This window comes from Podarcis melisellensis (genome assembly GCF_964234715.1).
Source record: "Podarcis melisellensis genome assembly, chromosome: 15".
In the NCBI taxonomy this organism is placed as follows: Eukaryota; Metazoa; Chordata; class Lepidosauria; order Squamata; family Lacertidae; genus Podarcis; species Podarcis melisellensis.
In genome coordinates this window covers 39,517,111-39,526,308 of record NC_138532.1, presented here as the reverse complement: position 1 = coordinate 39,526,308, position 9,198 = coordinate 39,517,111, and the positions used below count along the sequence as shown (strand labels likewise).

The window sequence follows — 9,198 nt, the reverse complement described above, 5'->3', positions numbered from 1 at the left end:
CAGAGGTGATTGGCAACTGATTGACACTGTGAGCACCTAGCTGGGTTTTGTTTCCGTCAGAAATCACATACCCTGCCCTCTGGAAATAGCCCAAATGGTTCCCTAACTTCATGACCTGCAAATGGAAACAGAAACTTGCACTGGGGATGGATGCTTTGGCCTAGCCCTAATTGTTGCAAAGGATAATGGTCTGGGATACCTAGGCTTCACACACACACACACACACACACACACACCCCTAAGCCACAAAATTCACTGGGTAAGTTTGGGCCAGCCACACCCTGCAGTGGCTGCTGCCCAGGTGACTTCTGGGGCAGAAGGCATGGAGGCCAACAGTAGGTGGCGCCGAGCCTATGAGAGGCAGAGACAACTAATTCTAGCTTTGTCCCCACCCTCCTTCCTGCTGAGTTCTACAGGGATTGACACTTACAGCCACTGCTACCTGCTGGACTGGATGGAAAGAAAGGAGGCAGGTAGGAGGGTGGCAAGGCATTCACTAGCCTCTGTTGGTCACACACCACCTCACAAGGTTTTTGGGAGAAGAAAAGAGACGGTATCACATGTGGCACTCTGATCGCCTTGGAAGATTTTTTGGGGTGTGTGAATTTAACAAATCAATAAACGCGGTAGCGGGTTGCAGAGGCGATGGTGAAGGGAAGGGAAGAAAACATCTACAGGCCTTAGCAAAGAAAGCGAAGCAAGCTGATTTGCCCTTCATGCAATTTTCATAGGCCCACCACGGTGCCACGGCTGATTATTTAATGCCTCCAATAGGTGTTAAAAAGTTTCTCCGCTGCCACCCGGGGAATGTATTATGAAACAGGAAGAGGCAAGTGGCTGCAGTTAGAAGCACAAAGGTGAGATAATGGCCTTCCACATCGCCGAGCTGCCAGCTCTGCTTAGCTTAGAGCCTGGCAGCTAGAGATTTCGAAACCCTACAGCCCTCTTGAAATATGGATGGAATGTTAAAGCAAATGACAAACACAGGAGTTGTCACCTTTTTGGGGGGAGCCGGAAATTCCGCTGCCGCAAAGCCACCTCAAAGGCATATATGTGCTGCAGCAAGTGGTTTATTTGAGGTGCTAGGCACGATTCGGCTGACTACGGGGTCAGGTTTGAGATCCTTCTGCATCACCAAGGGGCAAAGATTTGCTTGGGACGTGCCATTTCAGGGGTGGAATCGCATCCTTGGATTTTCTCGATATTAAAACGAAACAAGGAAGATCCCATTACGGGGATGCCCTTCTCTCTGTTATATGTGAAGCAGCAACGGTCAGCTGCTTCAGGCGCCTTGTGTAGACTTCTGGCTCTCCTCTTGTGGTTTCCATCAACTGGTATTCAGAAGTATCTTAGCCTCCAACTGCAGAGGCATAGGACAGCAGCCATTGATAGTCCCCTCATCTATGAAACTGAAATGATCAGACAAAGAATGATGGGGAAATGAGCCTGGAATATAGTAAACCTTCCAATACCTGTTGAGGAATGATTATGTATTTGTTGCGCTTTTGAAACTGTAAAATAAAGTGACCATTTATTTTTATTTTTATTGGCATGGCTGGAATGCCAGACCAGCCAGCTTTTGAACATGGAATTGGCAAAGGCAAGGGGCATCCCTCTTTCTCAGGCAGCAAAATGTCTTGTGCCTGCCCTGGCCACATGGATGGGAAATCAACACATTTGCCCAACCCTACCTGCTCTTACATCTTCAGCTGGCTCTGTATCCAGCTCGCAGCACTGCGATGCGCACCAGTCAACAGATATTCAAGTTTCAGTAGCATTTCCCAGGCCAAAACTTTGCAATAAAAAAATCTTTAAACTGGGAAGAGCATCGCTTCCAATTTATCTCACCTTATTGTGCATCAAACTTTAAAAACAGTGCTTTCAAGTGCCTCTTTTCTGGGCCTGCAAAGAGGCCGCTGTTCGCTACAACATGGGTTTAAAAATAACGGAAATCAAAAAGGCGAATGTAAATGATTTAAATGAGTGCATATGTTCTTTTGTAAAATGCATCATAGCAGCTGCAACGTGCTTCCCCCTGCTTTTACCCATGTTTTAGATTCAAATCAAAGGGGAAACGGCTCACTTAGAATATGGTGAATTTTTTATCTGTGTTTTTAAGGGGAAAATGTACTTATCTGTGTTTTACAATATGCTATATTTGAAAACAAAAAGGAAATGGATAAAAAATAGAACAGTGGCACGAAAGGACCTTTTCCTTTTTTCCTCCTTCCCCCATTCAAGTTATCCGAGATTAAGTTTCACTTGAATTTTAAGAAGAATACCTACCTAGGGCTCTGTTTCAACCACCCATCACATTTGAGGGTCACAACTAACCCGCCCCAGGGTACAAAAATAAAGCAACCTTTTGCCCCACCCCAGCTTATATTCCATGGGTCCTCCTCACAGTAAGGGGTTCACAGCTCTGTAGCATTTCAGCCCCTCTTGTGAGCTTCGTCTAGCACTTTTGTGAGGTGGAAGGACAGCACTGGACTTGATCCAGCAGAGCTGAATTGTAAAAGGTTAAAGGGGTGCCTACTTAATGTGTGTTCAAGCTCTAATTATCACTAGCTGTGATTTTTGCGCCTTATTGTCATATAACTCCCACCTGACCTTTTTCTCCTTCGTATACCTGCCAACTAAGATTTCACGTTGAGCAAAAGATGATGTGGGCTTAAATGCACAAAAGATTATGCCCTGATAAATCTGGAAAGTGCTTAAGCTGCCACAAGGTATTGCTCCCTACGACAGAGTAACACAGCTAGCCCCCCTCCACTGCTGAAATGTAAGAGAACAGTGCTTTTGAGCATATGCCGAGCACCTTTCCTTTCCCACGGAATAACTGCAGCCTATCTCCATCCTCCTGGGACTAGGCCCTCTGTTGAGACACTGAGCAAAAAAGAAAAAGAAAACATCAATAGGGTCTCCAGATGGCACTACAAAGATTTTTATATCCACAATGCAAAAAAACCTAAGGTGGAGATGGCAGGATGCAAGGGATCCCTTGGAAGCCATTGCAAGCTCTTTTTATCTTCAGCACAATTAATATTTCTTCAGAAGTCCTTCTGAGGATCCCCAGCTTCTGTGCTTATCCACAAAGGAAGATCGGGGCATCAGATCTAATTAGAATCAAAACTGCCCACCTCTCTTAACCTCAAACCTTATCTACGCCAAGCAGTTAACAATGGCTACGATCAAACAAAAAGTGAGCAGGCAGGTGTCAAAAGCTAGACGAACTTTCGCTTCTTCTCTGGACAAGAAAATATCTGCATTCTGTATTATTACTCACAATCAAACAAGCACCATTTGTGATCTCAGAGATTTGTTGCTATCGCCACTATCATCACCGCACCCCGAAAAGCTGGCAGGAGTAGCTTTGTGACCTGACAGAGAACCTGGAGATAAATTCACAGTACTGCATCTTCCAGGGCTTTGTACTAAATGTTTGTTAGTCTTGTTTAAATGCTTCCAACAGCAAGGTGGCCAGAGCAGCAGGGCTGTGGGTTTCATATCAGTCTGTGGCATGGCATTGGCCTTCCTTGCGTCACATGACTTGCCAAACCAGGGCATCCCAGACTAACAACTGTAGTTCCTTGCTCCAGGCAGTGCCCCCTTGTGGTGCAGGCAGCAGGGAATCAGCAACCTGATCTGCAAGGTTCCCAGTTCAATTCCCCACGGCGCCTGGCACCTGGAAGTGATTTGATGTAACAAATTCAGTCCTCGCAAGCGCTAAAAGGACTACCCCCTTTGGCAAATATGGATCTCCTTAAGATGGGACTGGTTTCCCAGAGCCATTGCAATGTAAAAAAGTGCACAAGAATGCACTGAGGTTCGGATTTGGTAGGCTTCCAGTTCAACTGGATCATTGCCTGGGGAGATGATCTGATCTCTCCTGTAAAGATCCATAGCAGATTGGGCTTACCCAAATGCATTTCTAATAAAATGTGTAGCATCGCTAATATAGAAGGCTCGCGGCAGAATTATCGTGCAAGCCTCTGCCTTCTTTCCTATCCGTCAAGCTAAACCACGGATACCCACAAAGGCAACATGACACTGTGAAAGGAAAACACACATATACACCCAACCACAAAAGGACAAGGTTATTTGCGGTTCCAGTTTATGCACCGTGAAACAGACTTTCAAATATCTGTAAGAGCAAATCTTTGTAAGAAATGCAGAGCAAGTGAGATAATACCTTCTGGGGGCTAGGCGAGGGTTTTGTAGTCCATGCTTCTTCACGAAGCTTACCTGATGAGAGCAAAGGTTTCAAGGAGGAAGGAAAGAAAGAAGACACATCTGCAGGCAGGCAGTAATGTTGCTTTATATGGAGACACATCATCCGTCCATTTAGCCCTTTAATGTCTACTCTGACTGGCAGGAATTTCTAAGGGACAGTCCTCTTATTGAAGGAGTTTTCTATTTAAAGTGATATGTACCGTCCAAGCCAGGGGTCAGCAAACTTTTTCAGCAGGGGGCCGGTCCACTGTCCCTCAGACCTTGTGGGGGGCCAGACTATATTTTTTGGGGGGGGGGGAATGAACGAATTCCTATGCCCCACAAATAACCCAGAGATACATGTTAAATAAAAGCACACATTCTACTCATGTAAAAACAACAGGCAGGTCTCACAAATAACCCAGAGATGCATTTTAAATAAAAGGACACATTCTACTCATGTAAAAGTACACTGATTCCTGGACCGTCTGTGGGCCGGATTTGGAAAGCGATTGGGCCGGATCCGGCCCGCGGGCCTTAGTTTGCCTACCCATGGTCCAAGTCCTTGTGCAGGAATCACTGAATAGACGCACACAGCTCACCTGGTCACAGCCTTGTTCCACACTAAGGTGAGATGTATTGAATTTCTATTTAAATTATAGCCTTTATTTCTAATTTGGTTGGTGAAACTGGCTGCCACAGAGGGCTCAGACACCCCTCCCCCCAAAAAAGAAATCCATGCTGTTGCTTGGTGCCCCTGGGCTATCAGGTCCTAGGAGGCATGTTCTGCGGCCACTACTTCCACAGGTAACTGTCAAGGGAGGTGGCCTGAAGGTGATGGGAAAACCAAGGGGGTGATGGCACTGCTGCCGCCCAGGCACCTCTCTGGTTCATGCCATCCCAAGGCTCTCCCGACATTCAGTGTAACAACTCACAACCTGCTATACTTGACAGGAGGCTCGTTGCTGTAGCCTAGTTAAGTTGTAAAAGAAGGGAGTGCTCAGTGCGGCTTATCAGTCCCAAGTCAGTGTTGTTGAGAATTTGCCCCGTTGAACTTGGAGAGAGTTGCTTTACCCAGTAAGTATGGATAGGGGTTGGTCGCTAAGGAGTTACAGTGCATTTCTAGCCATGCCTACTCAGAAGTAAATGCATTTAATGGGGCTGGGATGGCAGCCTTGGTGCTTTCGAACGGATTGTGCCCATGTAAACATTACAAGTTTGATTGCTTGCAAAGAAGGCGGCAACCATGTGTACCTGCTTATTGGGGTAGATTGGCTGTGAGGTGTTAAGAAAGAGTCTAAGCTCAGGGCAGTTCTCCAGCAACCACCTTTTGCTGCCTTTCCTCCTGTGCCTTCAGCACCTGGTTCAGCAAACCAGGCAGATGAGAGACGGTGGATCAAGGAATCCCCCCTAGGCTGCGTTCCTAGCCTGAATTCAGCCAGAGAACCCCATGCTGGGACACACCAGCCCCCAACAAACCTTCACATCCACATGGAGCATTTAATCAATGGAATTAAAGCATGCACAACTAAATCAAAACGAATTTCATTTAGACAAATAATGGGGCTATTGTGGTAAAGTGATTTGGGGGGGAGGGAGAGAGGGGAACGCAGTTCCTTGGTAAGGGCACAAGGGACCCTAGATATACCTCTGCTACCACCTCGTACATAGCCAACAGAGGTAATCTAGTTATCATTTAAAAAAAGAAAGCGAAAGGAGGAAGTGAAACGAGAAAAAAACCAAAGTGAAAATGAAGGAGGCCTGAGCGTGCATCCGAAAGGCAGCGAATGCCTTGGGGTCACGCTTCATGTTACTGCTTTGGAGTGACCCCTTGATTAGAGGTTCTGTTTCCAAAGGATTTCCTTTGGTTAAGGAACAGGGGGAGGGAGAACGATAACCTTCCATTAAGAGTTAAGATCTTTTTCAAAACACAGCTCACTCAGGTTTTCATCTGACACCAAGAGAGGCAGAGCTCGGCCTCCTTTGGAACAATGGGAACCAGGGATCCAACAGCGCCATAAAAAGGATGTATTCACTTAGAGGCATAACATCCTGAATGCTGGACTAGAGGGTTGCTGTTGTTGTTTGCCGCTCTTCATCAGCTGCTCCCAGCTTACAGCAATTTAAAATCCAGATTTTAACTCAGTGAAAACAAGCCACATCCATAGGAATAGAATGGGTCCCAAAACCACACATCTCAGGTGTCAAAGGTCAGGGTCAAGAGCTGTGTGTTCAGCATTCGCTGAAAACTAGGCAGTGACAAAGCCAGACACACTTCTTTGGGGAGGGCATTCCACAACTTAGGGGCTGCCACAGATAATGCCCTCTCCCTGGCCACCTCCACCTCCATAGTTCTGAACTACCAAGAGGGTCCCTCCCCTCTGCTGATCTTAACACTCAGGGAGGGTTGATAGGGAAGGAGACAGTCTTTCAGACAGTAGTATTTGGTTGCACTGACAATACACGTTGCATTTCGGATGAACAGGTATCTGCTCCCAGGCATCAGGTAAATGTGCAAGGGCCCCTTAGCCTCAGCCTAGGCTCACAGGAAGAATCTGCTTTCCTGGGAACTGGAACTTGCCTTTTCTGGACCAATGTTCTGTTTATACCTGTGGGCTGACAGGCATTCTCTACCTCCACTGTCAGAGGCATGACATGCAAGTGGGGGAAATGCTGTTGCACTCAGGTCCTACTTGCAGGCTTCCCAGAGGTATCTGGTTGGCCACTGAAAACAGGATGTTGGACTCAATGGGCCTCTGGTCTGATCCAGAGTAATTTATGTTCTCATTTTCTTGTGCTCTTAGTACAGGAACTTTGAACCTGTGGCTTGCCAAAGGCTGCTGAACTACAACTCCCATCAGCCCAAGCAAGCATGTCCAATGGCCAGGGATGATGGGAGCGGCAGTTCAGCAACATCTGAAGGGTCAAAGGTTCCTCACACCTTTCTTGCTCCCTTGGCACCCAATATCCTGGGGCAAAACTCTGCCAAGATCAGACAATTAGTCTTATCTAAACTCTCTCCCCCTCACACTTTGGCTTCCCTTGAAATTTAATGGGATGTTTTGCCCAAACTGGAGCTTTAAAATTTGTCTCTCATCAACTTCCTATCACTCCTGGATGAGAACAATGACATTTTCTTGTGCAGCACACCTTCTTATGATGCTTATGTGAATAATAATAACAACAACAACAACAACAACAACAACAACAACAACAACAACAACAACAACAACAACATACCCAATCTGGGGCTCCTTGTGCCATTAACTTCTGAGCCCCATTAACTGGTCAAAACATCAATCACAGAGACAGCGACGTCAGGGCTGGCGGCAAGTGGGGAGACACTGAGGACCGGCGCAACTAGGCCCTGTTTGCTGCACAACCCTAAATGTTTGCATGTGTTGCTCGCTTTCTTCCAATTTCAAGATGATTTAAAGCCTGCAGAATATTGATTTCCTCGCCTCTTGTAATTGGAGAGATAAAGCAAGCTAAGCAAAGACAGAAGTGGTGTTCCTGCTGAGCGCCCCACTTTCTCCTAACCTAAATAGGTGGAGACTTGCAAGAAAGGAAGTCGGAGAATTCCAACGAAAAGAGAAAAGGAAGTGGGCACTGCTGCAGTTTGCAGGTTTGTTTCTGGTCAGGAATGGAAATCAGTCAAGCGAGTGGTTGGTATTGGTTAAAGCTGCTGCTGTTTTCTAAGTCCGCAAATGAAGCTTAACTAAGGTTTTAAAAATCAAAGGCAACACCTTAAATTGGATTTGAGGAGACATGCTGGCAGACCAGTGGAGCTGATATCAGCAGTGCTGACCACCTAAACCCCATCAGGAAACTGGCGACCATATTTTCGACCAGCTGACATTTCCGAAAGCCGTTCTCAGGCTGAAGTCTTCCCTAGCAATGCTACTTTGAGCTGGAGATAACAGAGATGGAACCTGGGAACTCCTGCATGCGAAGAAGGTGCTTTGCTGCTCAGCGATGGGCCTGCCTTCTGAATGAATGCTGCAAAGATGGCCCAGGAATGTCAACACTGATGGGCAGCAGCCTTGAGAACCTTAACTCAAGGGTGGTAAGGCCTGAGGGCAGCATGCAGATCCCAGACCTCTCTGCCTGGGCCTTGGGACTCTCCCCACACCACACCCCCTCCCCAGGCCACACCCCTCACTGACAGTGTTTGTGCCTGGCTGGAATGTGTCCTTGAACTCTGGTCACGACTTTTGCTTGCCTGGGTGGAGGAGAGAGAGGAATACAGGAGTATGTGTACGAAATGAGCCTACTGTACAAAGATAAACCTCATGCATCCGCCCACTTTGGCCTCTAACGCTGCCCATCACTAGTATATGGCCCTCACAAGCTTGCCCAGAAGGCAATGTGGCCCTCAGTTTGCAAAAGTTTCCCCACCCCTGCTTTAAGTAGACTGAAAACCAAGCCTGCTGCATTTTGAACCTCCTTAGCTCCCTCCAGACACTCGAACAAATTCAAGAATTTCCATTATTGTGAACAACCGAGGGGCGCGCGATGGGGAATGGGACAAATCCCCTCCCTCCCCCGGTCACTGTTTCTTAGATTAGCTCCATGTCGCCTGAATGAAGCCACTGTCTGCAACAACCACCCTCCTTGATACCATCCAGGTAATTACTGGTTCAGGTGAAGGATTTCAGGGCATCTTAATTACACATCCCTGCAGCCAACCAGGACCCTGCGGGCAGCGGCTCTTACCAGCGCAGCCTACTTATTTGCGACGCCAGGCCTCCCCTGGCCCTCTCAACGCCAGTAATAGGAAACCGGTGGCCGTTCGGGCCTGTCAAGCAGTTGCCGGCGGCGATAAGGGCCGCGCGGGAATTCCCCAACGCCACCAGCTCCCATCGGCTGGCTGCATTCACACATCTCTGCTACCTGAGTAGAGCTGCGCTCTGCGGCTCCCGGGCAGCACTTCAAGTGACTCTACAACGTTTGGGGATAAATATTTGATGGTGCCTGAGAGGGAAA

At 47.4% G+C, this 9,198-nt stretch overlaps 1 protein-coding gene across 4 annotated transcripts in view; it reads right to left on the bottom strand.

Annotated features, from left to right (window-relative positions):
* BCAS3 (BCAS3 microtubule associated cell migration factor) overlaps positions 1-9,198 on the bottom strand; it is a 454,578-nt gene that overhangs the window by 201,338 nt on the left and 244,042 nt on the right. The window lies entirely within an intron of this gene.